We start from the raw sequence: 22,735 nt of genomic DNA, 5'->3' as shown, positions 1-22,735 counted from the left end.
TGTCAGGCCATACTAGTGTGTCTTATGAAATGTACCTCGTATATTGGCCACTTTTGTAATTAAAATTTGAATGAGCCCCTGTGTATTATATTGCTAAAACGATAGAAAAAAAAACAGGAAATTAGACGCGGATGTTGTTGGGTTATGGGTTGGTCAATAAAATGGTCGATGTTAGTTAATTTTGGTTAGTTAGAATATTGGCGGCAAAGATAAAATCTTGAATTTCATCGTACCTCATGCAAAATGTTGCATTAAAACATAACACCGGCACAAAGTTGCTTTAACGTTTTTGTAAGTACTTGATGAGTATTCCAGTAAAAGCAGCCCGGACGTTGTTTTTCCAAAACTTCGAATTGAAAACTAGTAGAAAAAACATTATAAATATTTAAAAAATGCTAAAAATTGTATAACCTAGCGTGCCTATGTACATTGTTTCTTTTTTAACAAATATGATTAAGCTTCTACGGATTTTTTTATTGTTAGAGATATATAGACAGCAATATCACCAAAGGAATCCGGCCTAACTACAAGCGTGTTTTTGTAACGAATGTCCTATCAATTTTTTGTTGTATCTCTCGGAAAGGCGTGGACTGGATTTTAATGTAGTCAACGATAATACGTGTTTTATTTCTTTGCTAGTGCGCGACTGTCATTTCGTCAATATAGAAAGAACATTATTTTTCTGTGAAGAAATAACATTTCAAAAATAACAGTAACTTCAAACAATAAAAATAAAATGTAGGTATAGAAATTCTGAACTGCGGTGACTTCTACTTGATGAAAATCGATTTGATTTAAATTTATTCATTTAATACATTAAATACATTTCCTTCCAAAACCAAACCAACCAAAAGTGATAGGTCAGCGATATTCTCTACTCCTATGAACCCTCATATCTCATCAACAGACAAAATGTCAAAATATATTTTTTTTAAATACAAGAGGTTGTAAATGTGTTTTTTCTTTTTTTGGAATCCGAACTTTTATTTTTATACACTCTTTTATGTCCTTTAATGGGTTTCTTATATGTCCTACCTGTTTGCCTGGGGCATGATCCACATTATTTTTTGTGATTAAGTTTAAGTTTTTTTAAATGTTTCTATGGTGTTTTCAGTTTTAAAAACAATATTTGGGTTCGGTGTTTAATATGGGATATCCAAAGCTATTTGAAACTGTTTGTTTTTTCTGAGAAACAGTCCCAATGAGTAGAAAAGGATTTCAACTTTAATTTAAATTATTCAAACACCAATAAGCAGTTAAATTGTTTAGTAATTGATTGGGAGCTTGCTGTTAACGGTAATAACGACAATATGGTAAACAAACAAGTAATAGCTAATTTTATAAAACCTCAAGTTACAACCAACAGTAAATTCTCTCTTACAAATATCCAAATAAAACTAGCAGAGGAAGGTTTGGGTCACATAACATACTAAAAGAAGCTTCTAGAAGATCCCTAGGCTTAGTGGAATCCAAAAACAATAATATATTATTCACCGCAGAAGGTAAACTAAATGAATGAATAATATGACTGAACTGCTTAATGGCGGAAATCAAATAAAATCTGAAAATGCAAACCATCGGCCCGAAATAACAAAAAGGCAAAACTAAATCAAATCATCTATAAAACGCTTAAAAATGGAACTTGGAACACATGACTTAATGTTGTTAGAAGACAGGCAGAGTAATATTTTACACTTATAAAATGGGCGACATTCCTAATGAATAGCTCAGATCAATCTTTATTCCACAATCTAATGAGCCATGAAAGTACTACTGAATCTCCTCAGAAGACAACGTATATATAGAAAGCGTATTAACAACTTACTACAATGCACATAGTCACGAATGGAAGAACGATAAAGAAAGAAGACACCTTGTTTCTCGAAAGCGAGAGATATGGACTGGAATTGAACAGTAAAAAAAAAACAAAAATAATGATAGTAACAATGATTCTTTAAGATAAATTACATCGTTGGAGCTGCGCCATGAACAATATACACCAGACAGAGACATACTTTTAATCAACTCTAAAAGTACTAAACTTAAAATTAAACTGAAACTTACGTTCTCCTGATTGGCTTTTGATTCCTACTGAAGCCTCGAGTAAACAACGAATACAGAAGGAACCAGAAAGTGACAAATATCTATGACTGCAGGGCAGAATATATACATAATGGACCGGAATAAAAACGTTAGGGTAAAAGAACAGTGAACAAATATGTCCTCTAGCTCATCTGAAGGAGAATTGCATTTGATGATGCATTCAGAAAGACAAGAACACTCCCGGTGTTCGTTCCATAAATCGTGCTAGGCTACATTATGACGAACACCACCATTCGCTCAAAGCGGTATGAGGTTGCCAGAAACGCTTTTTTCTTTATTTTTAATATAGTTCAAAAGATTCAAATAAAAAACTGATGTAGCCCTCGCAGTATTAATATAATAGAGAAAGAGATGTAAATTATGCTATTTTCGCTAGATTCATAAAAACTTATTAAAACACTGAAAAGATCAGACACGAGCGCCAAAGATACGAAACAGTACGACAGTACGACAGAATGTCCGTTTCGCGAAACCTTAGGAGAAATGAGGACTAGTCGTGAATGGAAGAATAAAAAACAACCCGAAATATGCAGATGATACCGTAGTTTCTCAATGATAGTGCTGACGGTCTCCAATGCCCCATTGATTAAGCACTCTTTCTCAGCGAGCTATATGGAATTATATTAAACAGTAAAAAAAGAAAATCACGATATAAGTAAATATCATAACATAACAGACTGTGTTGTGAAGGTAATGATCCTTGAAGAAGAACAAACAGAATCACGTACTTACGTAGGATCAGTGAATCAACTAAGTACATTAAAATTAAACTTGAAACTTAGTTCGAGGGTTCTTCGATTATATGTATTCACCGTTCTCCTGCTTGGATTTGACTTTTACTGAGTAAATATCCGCATCATATAACAAATAATATAGTAAAAAGACGACCCCAGAACGAACTAAAAATTTACCATACTCTCAAAGAAACTAGCATACTGGACATACTGGACAAAACAAGAGAAAATCAAAGAACTCTACACAATCGACAACTTACAATGAACAAACATGTCTTCTAGCTCATCTGACAGTTATACTTGATAATACATTTAGGGAATCAAGAACAAAAATTTCACTCTTGGCCTTCACTCCATAGGTTAGCATATTTTCAAGACGGTAGGAGATGATAAGAATGGAACAGGACAACTTTAATTTTATTCTTAATAAAGTTCAACATCTTGTAATAAAAAACTGGTGTATTCGTAACAGGCAACCAATTTTTATCACAGGATAGAACCGACTTATTTACTTCAAACTACTATAAATATATACCTCCTGAATGTGTGTGTGTGTGTGTTAATAAAATTTAGAGATTAGTTTTGAAATGCATCGAATGTAAAAGACGGAGTCTTTCCAATATTTGTCAGTAACATTCCTGTTTTACTCCTTCTCTACTATATGGGAGTTCTTTTACATACTGCAATGTTGTTAAAGAGCTGCTTATACAACCGACAAGAAGGAACTAAGTATTGAGCTTGAGCCTGCTTCAATTGTGTTGTATGCCAATTGAAAAGCTTGGTAATTATATATTATCTGCCTTGTCGCTTCAGAGAGGTGAATGTGATCTCCAACCTCTATAGAGGATAGGCCCTTTTTTAAAAAGAACATAAGTCGTTACGAATATCATATTAAATTAAGAGCCAACAATAAATATTGCCACTGCACAAGATGTCCCATTCAAAGATGAACCTTTTAAGTTCAATTGTTTTTCGGCAATAACCACCTGAATCAGCGGGTTCAAGTTACCTGTATCTATGGTCCAAGTTCAATTCTACGATTTTTATATTTTCATTGCTTTGGTTTGCTCAAAATACTGAAAAATTTACTTTACTTTACTTTACTTGCATTGCAGTTTGGCCATCGATACAACCATTAGATAATATAGTGCGGTGACCTGTACTTTGGGCCATTTAATAAGAATAATAAAAATGCTATATTTAAACTGAATCTTGTGGAATTGACGAACTGTCAGCGGTCATGCTATTTGCTGAATGCCGTTAGGTGCATATTGATTGGAAACAATATTATTATCAGCAAAGACACTAGCTATAAGAAATTACCCATTAAAATTCAGGCCACTGGATAAATATTAATGGTTCAATCGAATCATTATTCCTAATATTTCTTCATTCTTCTGAGCTGTTGTCACAATTTTCGCCAGGTACAACATAATTTCACCATATATCTTTTCATTATGCACTTTTTTGTAATATTCGAAAATGAAGACATGCTTTTCGGTAGGGTTTTTTAAATAAGTAAGTAAACTCAGCAGACGTACCATTATGTGTGGGCTCGGTATCGCTAAAATTGTTATTAATGTTAATAAAACAATCTAAACGTATCGTTATGATGGTTCGGTTTCGAAATTAGCAATGCAAAGTTTTGAAAGCGCTGTGTTAATCAAAAATATATTGCAATCCAAGTCATCAAATTGAAGAACTTATATTAATAGAAAATAGATTTCCACGAGCTATCCTTTTTTTCTCAATTGATTGTAAATGGTGGCATGTTTACAGATCACATCTTAACTTTCTAAGAAATATCAGAAAAACAAAGGCAAAAGTTTGTTTTCACTTATACTTTTAAAATATATTGTTATATATAAAGGGTGTTTGTATTCACATATTCCTAGACATACTTTATATACGGTGAACTACTATAATATGGAACAAATGAATAAATTAATAATTTTGGGAAACGAACTAGACGAGTCCATACGGTCCAAGGCACGTGGTGGTTCTGTAGCCCCCCTTTATCTTAGCAACGAACCACCACTTCGACTTTATGTTTATTTTAACACAGTGGCGTTACAATATGGTTCATATATTAATAATTACTCGCCACTAACAACATAACATAATTTTTTCCGGGTGGGTTAAAAAATAAATGTCGATACCAAGTTTTTTTTTCAAATTCTGCTTCATTTCATTCATTCATTTTAAAATGAACAGGTCAGAAAATAAATAAATTACTAAAATTGTCATTAAAAAAAAGTAAAATAACGCGGAGAGCTGAAATTTTAAATTTGAAATACATAAATAAAGGGTTTATTTACAAACAATACAGGGTTTATAAGTAAATATTGAATGATCAAAAACGTTAATGAAAAAATCGTTAAAGATCGTTTTTTCAAATTTGAAACAAATTCTGTAGATTGCCTAAAACGGACTAGTCAATTTGCAGGTTACCTAATCTATTGCTAATTTTGCTTAATGCCCAGTAAATTGGTCAGTTGCAGAATAAACATTTTCCACTTTGATAGAGATTGTGCCCCTAACATAGCAGTTTGGTAAACAGAATGCTTAAATATTTTCAAAATTGCCAAAAGTGCAACGATAAAAATCAATAACTGGGGATTCTTGTACATACAGAATTGAAAAATGCTAACAGCAATGTTGTCAGATTTACCACTTTTATGTTGCACGTCATAATTTTGTTATTTATGTAATTATGCAATGACGCATGACGCTCTTAGTAAGTAATTAGAAAGGACTTAGTCCTGCATAACATTTGTGACAGTTCTATGGTAGAATGTGCAATAGATGTGTGCAAGATGATCATCATCCTGCTATTCATGTGTCTTCAATTTCTTCATTCCGCCAAGAAAATACACGACCCTCCTATGGCACTGGATGATAATTTTAATTTCCTAAAGGCTAGCTTTCTGCTAATGTACGATATGTTTTTAAATTTAGAAAGTCAGCTAATTAAAAGTATCCTCCCTGGTTTAATTTACATATTATCAACAATTTAAAAAAAATCCGGATTCCACAAAAGGTTCAGAAGTACGGTAAATGTATGATAAAATCTAAAATAAAAACTATCTACCGCAATTAAACCAAAATTTGAAATGGATAAACCGCTTCTAATACTTTTTAATCTCTGGCTTTTTCTCCTGATCTGCAATTTCTCTAAAGTGTTTGAATCCCTCCTACATGAGAAACTATTTCAAGTTGTTGAAAACCAAATAATCCCTCAACAAAATTGATTTTTGAAAGGGAGATCCACCCTTACAAATTAAATTACTATATTTCACTATAATTATGAAGTTATCGATCAAGGTTCTCAAGTGGACGTCATATATTTTGATTTTTCAATCCGCAAGCTGCATTCTTTTGCATTTTTTGTATCGCTTGTTAACTCGTTTTCTTATTATCTAACCGCAATCAGTACATCTATCTCTATGGTCACACTCAATACTGGGTCAGACTCAATACTGACACTAATAAAGAACGTGATGTCGCTGATGACATAAAACTTTTTTAAAATATTAAATGTTTAGGGGATTGTCTCACTTTCCAGAGTAGTTTGGAAAAAATCAACCATAATAATTTGCAGCTTAATACAGCCCAGGGCAATGTGTCTTTTACCGCCATTGATATAGCTGTTAAACATCTTTTTGATGAAACCCTCTGCCGTTCTAGCTCTTTTTGTGAATTGGGACTCGAAAATATCCTTTGTTCCACATGTTTATAAGGTACTGGCAGATTCCGCAAAAGGCTATAGATTTTCAGCACGTTCCATCAGAGACATAATAAACAGTAATAAAAATATATTATTCCTAATTCGTCAGGTCAAAGTTGAAGTACGTATCAGTAGTTTGGTATGCATTCTTTCTGCCCACACCAAGAACAAGTATTTTCAAATTTTTCCCTATTTTCTCAATGTGATCGAAATGTTCGACGCGATTTGCACTTTTTTTGCCATCTATTAGGAAGGTAAAAACGTTATTGCCGCATTAACTATAATCAGTTTCAGTCTTTTCTTTTGTATTAGATTAGATTTTATGTCACGGTTCGTGATGTAATTATTCAAAATGTTCAAAAACCCTCCAGCTTTGGCAGTTTTGGAGCTATTTAAGCGTTAGCGAAACTTTTTACTAACCAAATATAATATTTTAAAAGTATAAGTGCATCCAAGCAGCGATATTTTCGCCCCTTTGTTTCCTTTAGTTTGTATTAAACATAAAATAAATAAATTAGAAAAATATACAGCCATATATATATATATATATATATATATATATATATATATATATATATATATATATATATATATATATATATATATATATATATATATATATATATATATATATATATATATATATATATATATATATATATATATATATATATATATATATATATATATATATATTATATATATATATATATATATATATATATATATATATATATATATATATATATATATATATATATATATATATATATATATATATATATATATATATATATATATATATATATATATATATATATATATATATATATATATATATATATATATATATATATATATATATATATATATATATATATATATATATATATATATATATATATATATATATATATATATATATATATATATATATATATATATATATATATATATATATATATATATATATATATATATATATATATATATATATATATATATATATATATATATATATATATATATATATATATATATATATATATATATATATATATATATATATATATATATATATATATACAACAAAACGTTTGTCTTTTTTGTTAAATTCCTCCATCTCGTTTATTATGGGATGTGATTATACCTTTTTCTTCCTGCTCAAATGTTTACTTTTAGCTTCAATTTGGGTGCACATCGATCAGTTTGCATTTATTTCCAAATCGACAATATCGATGCAAGTTGTGCTCAGAACCTCGAAATAATTTACACTGTAATTTGTGTGCAAAAACCGTTGTATGTTGCGTAGGAGGAAACGAAACTGTCCTAAAAAACCGTAAAAGCTTGCAAAACGCGCTGCTGTGTGTTTGGTGCACAAGCGTGAAGAGAAACCTAGACGTTGTGTTTCGATTTGCATCGCATTTTTAACAGAATCATACGCGTTGAAGTGTAAGTTGCAAGAGGGGAGAATACAGGGAGGCGAGGGAATATATTCAGTTTTCGACGATTTGACTTTTAATCCGGATTTTCACGCGAACGCATGTAAATAAAATTTTTCAAATTGGTATAATCCTGGCACGAGTTGGAAATTTGAGTTTCAAGCATAAGGTTTAGGTATCTCTTCCCTTACCTATTTACTTTGTAATATATATTGTTACGTTTTGGAGGTTTTTACAGCTACGAAAAATTATATAGAAGAAAAATAAAGTAAACATAATGGGTACATATCGATAATAAATCAGCTGAAAAATATTGGAGTTCTTTATTTGTAGCCTTGTAGGTATTTCTTCGTCATCATACCCCACAGAGAGAGAGTAACTAATAAAAATAGGAAATGGGAAGTACAGCAGTACATTTTTTTCAAGACACTTCCACAGGCAAGTGCTATCCCATTTATAAATTTTCTGGATTCCTCCTGCGACGGTTGTTGGTACATCGATTCTGCTGAAGTCCGCCAATCATCTGTGCCTTGTTTAAGGGAGGCAGAACCAAATTAGGGGCATGAACATTATCTCGGATGACTGAATCCTATGTTGGTGAAAAGTAAGGACCTGCGTCGCAGTTAAGATTGTTGGTGTTGACCTTTTATTCAAAATATACAGAATTGAGAACAAATGAACTGTCTTATTATTCTATCGCCTTATTCTATTCTATTCTCCATATTTCTCCAATGTTATTTCTATTACTTAGTATATGTAATTCAGATTATAATATAACGCCATCGCTCTATATAAGCAACTCATTTGAACCAACTTCAATAAAAAAAAATATTGGGTAAAGTTGCTTATAGGGGAAAAAGGAGTTTAAAAATACTTCCGTCTGGAAATTATTTCTTTTACTTACTAAATTGTGCAGAACAAATAAATTCAATTTTATTTTGCAAAAGAAAATATTTTAATATTATTATCATATAGGCGTGGTATATAAAAAGATAATTTCCAAAACAAACAAAAACAAATACATATACTAGCTTTTTCTCTTATTCTTTGTGACTAAAGAACATCATTGCAGGGTAAGTCATTTTCTTTCACCAAATTAAAAGCATTTATAACATCATTTATGTTGTTATTGGGGTCATAAGAGGTTTTTCCTTTTTCCCGTCAACAGGAGCCGTTTCACTTTCCACTTCAGGATTTTCTTCAATATTAAATGGATGACTTGCCTAGCTTGTTCCGCTTGTCCATTCTATGATTTCAGTACCTGCTAAATTAAAATCGTTAAATATCGAATTATACAATCTTGTCTAGAGAATATCATCTTCTTCTGAAAAGTGATCAGAAAGAAGAACTTGACAAAAAAAGATGTTTAAATGAATTTCTGTTTTTTCCCAGAAAGTGGTTTTTTAAGTTCATACCTGCATTTTTAAGGTAGATTTCGCTACAATAAGAGGTGAAAATCAGATTCTGACTGGAATTTAATCGAAATTAGCAACTATTGGAACCAGAAAAGGCTGTTTTAAGTCGATATCTACTGTTTATGAAAACGTCACTGCTTAGAACAAAAAATGATAGTTTAAGCCGATATATGCAGTTTTGATATACTATCAATATAAATAGTTGCCAATTTCGATTCGGCTCCAGTCAGAAACTGCTTTTTCGCCTAATTCAAACAAAATCTGCCTTAAAAATGCCGATATGGAATTAAAACCCTACTTTTTCTTTCTTCTTCATTTCAAACAGACTCCAACCAAAATCGGCTCTTCCGACACATATCGCTTCTAAAACCGCATCAGAACTGCAGGTATCAGCATTAACTATCATTTTTTGTTCCCAACAGTTTCATGTAAATATCGTTCACATACTAGTCCAAATCGCCATCTTCGGCATTTATTGAAACGAACACGTTAATAAACCAGTAGATAGTGACGTAAAACCGCCGTTTTACCTTAAAAGTATATACTGGCGAATCCATATTTTTGAAGCAACGAGTGCATATAGTCTGTCTCAATGTTCGTCGTATTGACTTTCGACGGAGCCTCATCAATAAAACTTTAACGATGTTATTAGCTGTTGTTATTTGGTGCAGCCATTTACAAAAAAAATATCCTAAGTTGAGTGACAAGGCAAGGGTAGGCCAGGTGCATTTCTTTCTTTCTGGTATATTTCTTGAGTATTGACCGTTTGTGGCGGTGTTGAATAATCGTTTTCACTGTGCGTTTCGAAAAAGTAATTTTACTAGAATTCAACAATGTCTACTTACAAAAATGCCAATATCGTTGATAAGGGATATTATTAATAGTGGAGAATTGAAGAGAAAGAATAAAAGTAGTCCCAAATTGCTTGGTGTTGTCTGCAAAGAATCATTTTAACTTTAAGTGCAACTGTTGGAAGTCCTAAATTCATTTGCAATTAAAAAACAGCATGTATGCGATAATTTGGCTGAACAGGCTGGGCATACTGTTTGCGTCTTCCTCCATATAATTGCATGTTTAACCCCATGGAGCAATTGTGGAACCAAGTAAAATCAAAGGTCGGAACAGAAAATGTTCCTACTCCTACTTTAAGTTCCACTGTTATAAATTTGATAAAAATGTAATTAATAACATACCAATCGAGAACTGGAAAAAATCAGCAGAGCACATTATAAAAATTGAGGACTTTTGCATTTCTATACAAAACAACATAAATCCTAAAACCTTTGAGAGTCCGTTCCTAATGTTCTGTCCTTTAATACCTACTGGACCCAAGTTTTATTGCCGTTGGTTGGGTACCTTACATAATTGCGGTCAAAAGCCAGCACGATGAAGATTGAGACAGACTAAAATCAATGTAGCACATTATAAAAATTGAGGACTTCAACATTTCTGTACAAAACAACATAAATCCTATTATAATTAATCTCAGTGACGACTCTGAAGATGACGATGAAGATTGAGAAAGACTATACTTGTAGCGTTAACGCGTTACTGTTCGAGATTCTCCCTCATAGTTCATAGGAAATATTTGGGTTATTTAAAATTGTATTATTTAAATCAAAGTAAGAGTATTATGTTGTTAATTTTAGGTAGATAATTCCATAATAAAACATTGAATATTACCAAAGCGCGAAATACCCAAATCCCCGAAAATTGTAATGACGTCGATCAAACAAATCAATTATTCATTAATTGTGTTCAAGAACTTCCAGTTGACGATAACTTAGTAAGCTTCTATAATAATTGTTTAAAGGGTACGATACGTTCTACTCTTACTTTCTCGGAAATCTCAGAAATTGACGTTCTTAACATAATTTCAAGGGTCAAAACTACTTCAACTGGATTAGATAATCTTAATATTTTAACAATCAAATTGTGTGTACCTTTTCTTCTGCCTTATATTACTCATGTCATAAATTTTTGTTTAAAAAACTCCGGTTTCCCCAGCATAATGGAAAAAAGGTAGGGTACTACCACTAGCAAAAATATCTAAGCCGCTGTCATATAATGACCTAGGTCGAATTAGTATTCTTCCCACTTTGTCCAAAATTATTGAAAAAGTGCTAGAATTACAATTACAAAACATGTAAAACAAAATCACATTTTCCTTTCTACGCAATCCGGATTTTGGAAAGGTCATAGCTGCTCCATAGCTTTGGCAACAGTTACTGATGATTACTATCGGCTACAGATAAAAATAAACTAACAACTCTTATTATTGTTATGGCATTTGACACTCTCATTCACAGTATTTTGAATTCAATATTGAACTATGTAGGACTGACGCAGAACTTTGATTGCAAATTATCTCGATGATAGATCACAGGTTATGACATGCAGGAAACACTTCTGTTTCATTAAACCGGTATACCTCAAGGTTCTATTCTAGGCCTTTTTTTCAATCTATATGTCGGATTTCCCTTCTATTTTTCAGTCATGCACCCAATATTATTATGCTGATGACACGCAGCTTTACCTGTCATTTAGTCCCGATGAAAGCATTCAAGCTCTTGATGCCCCTAATCATTGTCTTGAAAATTGAAACGAATTCTCCAAAACACACTCCTTGCAACTCAATCCAAATAAATCGACTGTTATGATATGATATATAGGAAGATTGAGATAAAAGATTTTGAAAATACACACAAACTTGATATTTTAATATAGGGTGAGCCAGTTAAATTCTATGAAACTTTTAAAAATCTAGGACTGACCTTAGAGCAAGATATGCGAATCAAAAAGCATGTAAGTTGTTGCTTCCAGAAAGGTTACATGAACTTAAAACGGATATATCAACAAAGAAATATCCTAACTAGAGACGTAAAATCAATGCTCTGTGAGTCGCTGGCCCTTGCACACTATTGTGATATCGTTTATGCTCCGTGCCTAAAAAGCACATATATAGGACGAATACAGGAACTTGAAAGTTCGTATTTGCGCTTAATTTGTGGAATAAAAAAGCACAATCCGGTCAGTCATACGTTAAAATTGAATGGTTGGTTAAATATGCAAAATAGAAGATACCTACATAGAGGAACTTTCTACCTTTGTATTTTGACTAGTAAAACAGTCTTGTATTAGTATGGCAAGATTCGCTTCAGTACTGATGTTCACAACTTGCCGCCAGATTACACTGGTTAGCAATTAAATCCTCCTTTAAAAAAATTTATGATAAATATAATGATTCAAACGTTTTGAATCTATCCTCGTTGGCCGATTTTTTCTATCACGTTCAGATTTTTCGATATGATTTTTTTTATATTTCAAAAATTTTTTTTTTCAATTTTTTCATTCGTCAACGTTACAAAAAGTAAATATACATACAAAATGAGTTCCAGAAAGTTATAAGAGAAAGGAGGGAAGTGCCGAAGGTGATTTTTATGGTAGTAAATACGCGCATGCGCAGTATTCATTGTGACACTACAACAGTTCAGTGAAAACTTGTCGTTTAATTGTTTACCTTTTATATCAAATATTTTGGTAAGTTTTGCATAAAGTTCATGTTCTCTACATTGGATTTAAGTATTTGATGTGTAGTTTGAGAATTTTTTTAAGTAGAGCCAATAAATATAAAATAGAAGTTTGAAAGTTGTTTTAAAATTAATTGTATGTGATTTTAGGTTACAAAATGCCACGGACTTGTAAAAATTCCTCAGATTGTTTCTGCTACATTTGTGGGGAACACATACTAAAAACACAGCGACATGTCATGACCGATCTGGTTAAAACAGCTTATAAGCTATATTTTGGATTTTCTATCGATGAGCGGGAAAAAAGTTGGTTGCCAAAAGTATGCTGCAATAGCTGCTCAAGAACGTTGAGAGGTTGGATTGAAGAAGGTCACAAATCCATGCTGGAGCTGTATCAGATGAGCATGGTAAAAGGTTTCATCAGGATATAATGCAAATTGAAAAACGCTACAATGGAAAATGGTCAGCAGCAATGCTTGCTGATTTCTGTTGACCACTATCACTCCATAATGAAATAACTGACGATATTTATTAGTTTTGTTAATATAATTTAGAATTTTTTACTGTAAAACTCAAGCCACCACATTTTTTTATTTCCTTATATTAATTTATACTTTAATAATATTGTTTTTTGATAAAATAAATATTAAATTAAAAACCTAGGTGTGGTACTTATTTGTATATCAGATTCCGTGTTTAGAGCATAAAATAAGATGAATTCATGCATGAAAACAAGAAGGAGAATTTTTTTTTTTTGCAGACCAGTGTTATGTACCTAACCATAAACTTTGTTGTTCGGATGTGTCATTTTATTATTACTTTATTATTATTTTAGTTATTATCTTTTGTCTTTCGTGTTATTATAATTTCCTTTTTGAATTTGTTAAAATTTATATGGTCATTTTGTTGTTGCGTTTATCTTCTTGATTGGGTTAGATGTAAGAACAGACTTCTAGTTATTTATTTAACTTAGTTGGACCGAATCTCGCCCTTCTTTTTTAGAATAAAGGCCTTTATTATCAATATTATTAATATGTATTTATTTTCATTCCAGGTCTTTTATTGAAGGAAACTTTTGTTTACGCGATAATTAATATTCTCGCGTAACTCATCCAAAAAGGGGTCGCCTTAATAAATGGCAAATGTTGTAACAAATGCATCATCACTTTTGGACGAAATGAGTACTTGAATACTTTGCATCAAAGGGAAAAGTGGCTGTAACCCTCTACTTCAATCGCAATTGGTGATATGGTTCTAATAACCACCGATAATGTACCTACTTTTAAATGGAAACGATAAAACTGCGCGAGTAGCAGCAGTCTTAACTAAACAAGGAACCTTTAAGCGACCGTTAGTTAAGCTATGTCCGTTGCCGTTTTCAGCCACGGAGCACTATTTTTTTTTTCTTTAGTCGCGGGAGGATGTTCGGGATTCTCCCCCATAGTTCGCAGGAAATATTTGGGCTATTAAAATGGGATTATTTAAATCAAAGTAAGAGTCTTATGTTGGGAATTTTAGGTACTTTATTGAAGAAAATGTTGATTATCGCGATAATTAACATCCTGGCGGGATCGCTATGTGCGTTTTTTTTTACGTTTTGGACCAGCACCGAAGCGAGCTCTGGCTCTTGGAACTTGATCTTGCTATGATTCACGTACGTTTTGGACGCATATTCTTCTAAATTTTCTTTTTTTTTACTACTCTTATTGTAGATTTGTAAAGGTACTTTGTTTTCTTACCATTTTCAATGTCCTTCAAAATGGATAGTTTATCTTTTAAGAAACTGAAAGTCTTTTCATCTTCTAATTCATATTTTATGGTTGAATTTAAAGCATAAAAATACTAATTTTTAAATAATTAATTAACAGAAACTAATAGAATTGAAGTAACTATTAAACAGAAATTTACTTTACATTACAGCACAATACACAAACATATTAAAATAAAAGATGTTTTTACAATTGATTGTACTTCTGAACTGACCTAAACTTAACTCAAATATCTAGATTTAAAAAAATTAATTGCATATACTGTTGAACTCAAAAAAATGCCTTGTATAGAGATTGCTTATGGAACGGTTGCTTATGTAATCTATTTTCAGGCACGTTGGATAATTTTAACGCAAGTGTTTGGATACTAAAATTTATTTGATTATTTACACCTACTTACACAAAACTATTAAGTGCGCAACAATTACAACATAGAAAATTGCTGATTCTGCGAAGCGAACGACTTGCCTGGTTCCGGTCAGCCTTGCCTTGATTCCCGAGAAGTACCGCCAACCGTAATTGGATTTATATTGTCTAAAGACCTTGCACCAATCAAATAAGGGCAATATTCAGATTTCAATTTTTTGCAAAAGAATACTTAGAAATAAGAAAAGGACAAGTGTTAATTATACAGGGTTGTCCAAACTCGATTGCCTATTAGAAATATATGGACAATAGAAAAAATTGTCATTTAAACTGTTAGTTGCGGCCACGATGTCTAAATATGTAAATTCCTAATGGCATGAATCATTAAACAAGGTAGACAACAGAAAGATTATATCGTAAAGTTCGAATAAATTGAAACTACAGTGTTCGTATTTGGGAAGATAATTGAGATGTTAATTATTTAAAGTTCGAGTAAATAAAAATTTTGAATTAAGAATAATATGAAAATAGATAAATTGCAATAAATATAAATATTTTTAAAAATCCAGTATACAACAACAACTCCTGCAAGGGTTCAATGTTCCTCATTATAAAAGTAGATATGCATGCTTTGCTTCCCTATTGCTATTACATAATATAATGGATCCACTGCTTTAAAAATGTCGAATGTATCTACATTACCAACACGTCCGTGGCATTAGTGTAGGAATAGCGCGATTCAGATCCAAAAAACAATGAAACCCTAGAAACGGGAATAATCTATTAGGTGCTACATTACATATATAAACAGAGAAAAACAACCGCGAGAATCTTATCAATAAAAGTTTTTAGTTTCCGCGACCACAGGTGTGCTTAATGTGAAGTATATCTTCCAGCAGCCGCTGTACTTGAAATAACTCAAACCTTACATCTTACTACACCACTGGTTTTTATTCTTCGGAACAGCTTTTGTTAAGGCATCTGGCACTTGATGATCTGTGGAAACATATCTAAACTTCAGAAAGAACGTCTCTTTCAAGAAATGGTGTCGGACTTCAATGTGTTTCTGTGCCAGGTTTATAGCGCCTAAGTTGTCAATATGTATCAAAGTGGGTTTTGTACATTGTCCAAACTCCTTCCTTAATTTTCTCAACCATAACGCTTCTTGAACCGCCATGCTCATTGCCATGTATTCACTCTCTGGCGTGGAAAGAGCAATGGTGGCTTGCTCTTAGTTGTCCGCGATGTGACTGTTCCATTCTTAAAAAATATATATAAAGTGACTGACCTTCGACCATCAATAGCTGCATGTCCAATAATTTTGGTCTTCTTACTTTTGATACCCCTTAAATATCTGAGGATCCGTTTCGTGGCTGTACAATTGGATTTTGGATTTTAAGTTAAACGACTGACATTATTTACTGCGTAGGAATGTCCGGTCTTAATACTTGAGCTGCAAATAATAAACTTCCTACAATCTCTTGATAGAGTAAGTTGGATATTCTTTCAATCTCTGTTTCAGTCTTTGATGACATCCTTTGATAACTTCTCACTTATTGAAACTGGGGAATCAACCGGATTACACTCTGACATGTTATATTTCTTTAGCATATTTTCTATGTATAATTTTTAACCTAACCATACGTTGTTATTTCTTCTGGTGGTATTCTTAAGGCATTCATCTAATTTCAAGTTCCATACTCTGCTTGCTTGTTTAAACCCATAAATTGATTTTGTGAGGTTACAAATGTTATTGGATTTTTCAAAGTATCATATAGATATCTTCACAAAGTTCCCCTTATAAAAAATCTGTTACAGCAACTAGCTGATCAATATCTACATCAAATTCTGCAGCTAATGCTAGTAAGTACCTGATATTTCATAATCTACACCTTGTTTCTCGCTACATCCTTTAATCACGAGTCTTGCAGTGTGCTTTAAAATCTTCCTTTGAGAATCTTTCTTAATTTTGAATACCCATTTACATTTTAGAGGTTTTTGTTCTTCATATTCTATTAAATCCCAATTTGTCACTGTCTAGCCGGCTTAAGCCTTGTCTGATTATCTGAGGTTCAAAAAAAATTTACCTTGCCTTGCATAGCCAACATCATATTCCTCTAAGTGTCTGGGTGGTTGTCTTATCCTTTCACTTCTTCTTTGACGTTCAGCTTTTACCGGTACATCATGATTTGGAATAAAATCTGGATCTTGACCAATATTATAGTACAATCGGTTTCAATTTGTTCTTCGTCTGAAGGATATGGACTCAGCACTTTCACCATTCTGACTTGAATCATACCCATTGTCACCTTGTCTATATTTTCATCTGAAAACATTCAGAAATGTTTTTCTTGCTTGCTTCTTGCTTATTCAAGAAGAACGCTGCAATTTTCATCTTCAAACAATACAACATATCTAGCAACAAATACATTGTTTGTTACGAAGTTTAACAGTCTATATGCTTTACTTTCTTGACTGTAACCAACCATAATAATGGCCGTAGTTTTATGATCTAGCTTTTTACTTAATTTCTTGGCTAGATGTGCAAAACCTTTACAACCAAACAATCTTAGTGCCACTAGCTTTGATTTTACGCCACTGTAAGCTTCTTCTGATGTTTTGCCCTGCAAACATTTTTTTATTGTTCGATTAAGTAGAAACATCGCTGTGTTTGCTGCTTCGGTCCCAAAAATATTTTGAAGCTCAGAGTCGATCTATAAACACCTCACTTTTTACACAAGTATTTAGCCTTTCTGCTATACCGTTTTGTTTAGTCGTTCTTGGCACTGTTAATTAATGTACTATACCACAATCTTTCCAAAAATTCTCAAAGTTGCTTACATATTCCCCACCATTATCAACGGGAAGTGTCTTTAATCCTTTCACCAGTTTGGTTTTCAACTAATCTTTTAAATGACAAAAATCTTAATCACGACTACTAGAAAAGCACCAAAATGCAACTTATTAGATTCTTGGACACTGCTAAACAATTTTAAGTGATATATTAATTAAAAATCTGCATACAAAAGTACCATACGTAGCGCCTTCTACAAATTGCCCCAGAAAATATTTTTAAAAAACCAAACTGCAACTTTAATAACCTGTAGCTCGGTTAATATCAACTTTTGGGCCATGATAAGTTTCGTCAAATCGTAATATTTTTACCTAAAGAATCTCCTATGTTGCCAAGTACTCTTGCGACACCCCGTATAATTTCGTACTACTACTACCCTAAACCTTAATAGTATTATTACAGTCATAAGTAATTATCGTCTGTCAAACTGTATATTCGGAGCTATTTTATACATTTTTAAAAGTTTTCAATTATTAGGTTTATTATAATTATCCGCTCAAAGCACACGCAAAAAAAAGGTTTAGGTTTATTTATTTAACAAAATGAATGTGTGGGAGCTCAAAACAAAAAAAAATGCATATGAGTATAATAAACAATATATGAATAAAAGGATAAAACACTTAGTCACGAAACAAATTACACAGATTTAAAATTTGAAATTTGGGTACTCATGAGTACAGTAAAACAGTTTATTGTCATTAGATGATTGACAGCTCTCTTAAAAGAATTATTCGGCGTTTTTTATTACAAAGTAATTGTAAAAGTTCAGGTTTACAGAATGTTTAATCGATATATTAAGATGTATCGGGAAATCGTTAATTGGTGTGTATTTTAAAATAATTAAAAACCGCGTTTGGAAAGGTCTAAAAGAATCATTTCTCGAAAACCGTTTAAAGAATCGAAAAATTTCTCGAACGATAAAACGCAGAAGATTCGGCTCCATAAACTCATTCTTTGCAATTTTTCAAAAATGTACATATTAAAAAAAAACTGAAAAATGGATTTCCCTATTAATGAAAATTGACTATAACTGAAAGACTGTGTTTAAGATGTCAGTTTCTTTTACATGACGATATAGCCCCCTTAAGCAGCTAAAACTGTTGTATTTAAAGTTTTTACCCATTTTAACCGGTATTTAAGATATTCCGTATTATATTGAAAAATCAACAGGTGTCTTAAATTTTGCGGCTATCGACTTCAGATTTGGCAAAAAGGTAGAAATTCAAACCGATATTTTAATTGTTAGAATAGGACTCTATCGAATATTACGAAGTATTTTAAAAAAATAAATTAATTTTTTGGTTACTTCGTCCTTCCAGAAAAAAAAACATTTTTTTTTAAACTATTCAACCATACCGGAAAATTCTTGAACTCAGATACGTGGAAGATCCGGGACTATGAGTTTTATTTCAAGCGTTTTTTCTAATCTAAAATCTAAAAGACCCCGAAAATTGCTGCTTTTGAGAGTAAATCAAAATTAGTTAAAAAGACGGCTATTTGATTTAAACAGTGCTATAGGCCGCGTCAAGAGCTAGAATTTTTGTATTTACGGTTTTTGACCATCACATACGCTGATCGAGATAATTAAAATAATCCATATGAAAATCACCATGTCTCAATCTAGACGCGATGACGTCATTTGCGATTAAAACGTACTGCACGGTTTTAGAAAACAAGTATTTTCTCGAAAACCCTATTTTAAAAATTCAGATACCAGAAAAAGTTGAAGATCCAGGGCCATAACCCGTATTTCAAACATTGTTTGAATTATATACAGAGTGTGTCGTTTGTAGGCAAATAATCTAAAATATCCTAAGAATTTCCGTTTTAGTGGGTAAATTATTGGCGATAAAAGAAAAACTGTTAAAATGGGATAATTTTATTTGAACAGTATAGTAAACTGTGTCGAGAGAGTTTCAGATTTCGTCAATCATACAGGGCGCGCGAGATATTTGAAAAAATATAATTGGAAATCGCTATTATTTGTACATCTTTTGTTAAATCGCAATTACCAGTACAAATTTTAATATCTACCAAAGCTTACTGTGACTTTGAAATTCGCAAATATGTGAATGTCACTTTATACCAGGTGTGTGCACAATAAAATTACATCCATATTGGTCCGCAGGAGCTCGATACAAAAACAATGCGCCCCTCTAGGACAAAACCCTTTTAAAATACAAAGCTGCGTAGTGAGTTTGTACACTACGAAGTACGGAGAGGCTTCGCATAGATACGATTTTCGAAATCATTCTTAATAACGTTGCTAACGGTAAACTTCCTACTGAAAATTGGAGTGGTCAAAGAAAAATTATTTTTTGTTCTTATATTTGAGGAGTAGAAGTAACAAAGGTGCTAAGTGCCATTTTTTTTGAAAATTAAATTTTTATATAAAAAGGTTCTACGTCCCATGCACTATGACCCATCACGTGTGCAAAGTGTCAGGATTACAATTCCCGGAACAAATTACGCAGATAGGTGGCGCTTTCTGTAAGTGATCTATTATTTTCACAACACACAATCACACAATCGTTTTCTGTAACGACGGTCTCAAATATTGTAAAGAGCTATTCGAAATGAATTTTGAACATCGAAAACAAGGAATAAGAAGATTAAGTGATGAGCAGAGACAACGCAAAAATGCAGGACAATCCTATAAAAACAGAAATGGGAACGCTGTAGCTGAAAAAATGAGACCTAACCTACAAGTTAACATTGTTTTAATTTCTAATATGAAAGCGTCTATGTGACCCTAGGACGGTCCCAATTTTGATCTTATGCGCCGTTGGTTTGAATTCGCAGTTGTTAGTTTAGATCCTCACCAATCTTTTTTTTAATATTGTGAACAACCTTACGGCGATCTCGTAGACAGATCGTTTTATTGTGTATATATATATATTTTTCCGTAAGTACTAAAAAATATCCTTCTTTCTTGCAGATAACATGTAAATGTAAATTTAACTGCAAGTCGTTAAACTACGAACAGAGATTGACCCTTATTGAAAAATACTGCAGAACCTGAAGTCCGTGGATCGTACATCATGGGCTTAATACATTTAACTAACGTAAGGAGTAGAAGGCATGGCTCATACAAATACCCTCGTGATAGTCACCGTCAATGTGCCACTCACTATAGCCTTCCAGACGGAGAGGGTAAGGTTGTAGTTGTATGTAAATATACTTTTATGAATACTTTCGATTTGACAAAAAAGTATTTGGAAACTATTATACCAAAGAAAAAAAGCCGCAAAATCGTTTATAAAGACATGAAAACTCATACAGCTCCTTGAAAAATTACGCAGGGTGATAGGCAACTTGTTAGAGAGCATATAATCTCATTATTCGTGCGTATGTAAATCTACTTTTATAAATACTTTCGATTTGACAAAAAACTATTTGGAAACTATTATACGAAAGAAAAAAAGCCTCAAAATCGTTTATAAAGACATGAAAACTCATACAGCTCCTTGAAAAATTACGCAGGGTGATAGGCAACTTGTTAGGGACCATATAATCTCATTATTCGTGCGTATGTAAATCTACTTTTATGAATACTTTTCATTTGACAAGAAAGTATTTGGAAACTATTATACGAAAGAACAAAAGCCGCAAAATCGTTTATAAAGACATGAAAACTCATACAGCTCCTTGAAAAATTACGCACTGTGATATGCAACTTGTTAGAGAGCATATAATCTCATTATTCGTGTGAAAAAAGTGCAAAAGAATATTTAAGTCCAGATTTAAATGTGAACCGCCGTTTTTGCAGCAATATTGGTCAACTACAAGTTTTACAAAAAGATGTTAAAAGAAGACTTTCCAAATGTTTCATTTAGAGGACGTCGAAGTGACACCTGTCGTAAATGTGACTCGTTAAATTGCGAAATAAAACCGCAGTGCGAAAGAAGTCGGGCAGCAAAGTTCTCAATATTAGCATTAGAGAAAAAAGAATGTTGCTGTTTGGAGTGATAACTGTATTGCTCAAAATAAAAACAGAATGATTGTATTTATTTATGTGTTTTTAGTGAGTTGTGGACTCTTTGACACTATTGAACATAGGTACGTTGTTACTGATCATAGCTTCCTTCAGTGCGATAGAGTTTGCGCGTTGATCGACAAAAGAAAGCGCAAGTGCGTTCCGATGGTACATGATGACTTACACAATGTAATACTGTCAAGTACACATACAGGCCGATTTGAGATAGTAGATATGACAAAAAAAATTTTTTGATCTACAAACGGCAGCTGACAAGATACTAAATCTCAAACAAGTGGCTATTAGCAAAGTCGTTCGAATGAAAGTTGACTCCCAAAGAACTGGCTTTTTGTCTACTGCTGAATCAAGAAAGGAAAAACCATAGAAGATATTACAAATATATAAGTTAGGCTGCTACCAGACATGAATAAGGTCGGTGAGAACAAGAAACGGCACCTAATATCAATGATTCCTTATCTAAAAGACCCTAAGCACCATTTTATTCTAATTTGACCACTGGCACTTATCCGTTTCTTATTTTTCTTAAATATTTATAAAAAAATAATTTTTTCCTTGTTTTTTGTGTCGCAGCTTATTTACTCGTACGCCAAGTAACATGTTTATTTTTTGAAAATAAAATGTTTTTTATTTTGGTAAGAAATTTTTTTTTAATATCTCCTTTTAATAATTTTGGCACTTAACCCCTTTGTTACTTCTACTCTTCATTTGTGTTTTATTGTCTTGAATGTTGTAATCTGACAAATTACGAGAAAATTCGGGTTAAAGGCTCCTGAAATATTGGATTAGAGTTAAGCTAAG

At 32.2% G+C, this 22,735-nt stretch overlaps 1 long non-coding RNA gene across 2 annotated transcripts; it reads left to right on the top strand.

Moving 5' to 3' along the window:
• The first annotated feature begins 14,295 nt into the window (after window positions 1–14,295).
• Window positions 14,296–22,587, top strand: LOC132699672 (uncharacterized). 2 transcript variants are annotated; one of them, XR_009618536.1, is made up of 3 exons: window positions 14,296–14,442; window positions 20,879–21,093; window positions 21,710–22,587. It is a non-coding gene; the product is annotated as an uncharacterized LOC132699672 (long non-coding RNA). The 2 variants fall into 2 exon arrangements; XR_009618535.1 differs by having other exon boundaries at window positions 20,879–21,914; window positions 21,966–22,587.
• The last annotated feature ends 148 nt before the right edge of the window (window positions 22,588–22,735 follow it).

The sequence above is a fragment of the Cylas formicarius genome, unplaced genomic scaffold, assembly GCF_029955315.1.
Source record: "Cylas formicarius isolate icCylForm1 unplaced genomic scaffold, icCylForm1.1 PGA_scaffold_3__17_contigs__length_32017465, whole genome shotgun sequence".
In the NCBI taxonomy this organism is placed as follows: domain Eukaryota; kingdom Metazoa; phylum Arthropoda; class Insecta; order Coleoptera; family Brentidae; genus Cylas; species Cylas formicarius.
Note: the sequence above shows the minus strand (reverse complement) of the source record. Positions and strands in the feature narration are given on the sequence as shown.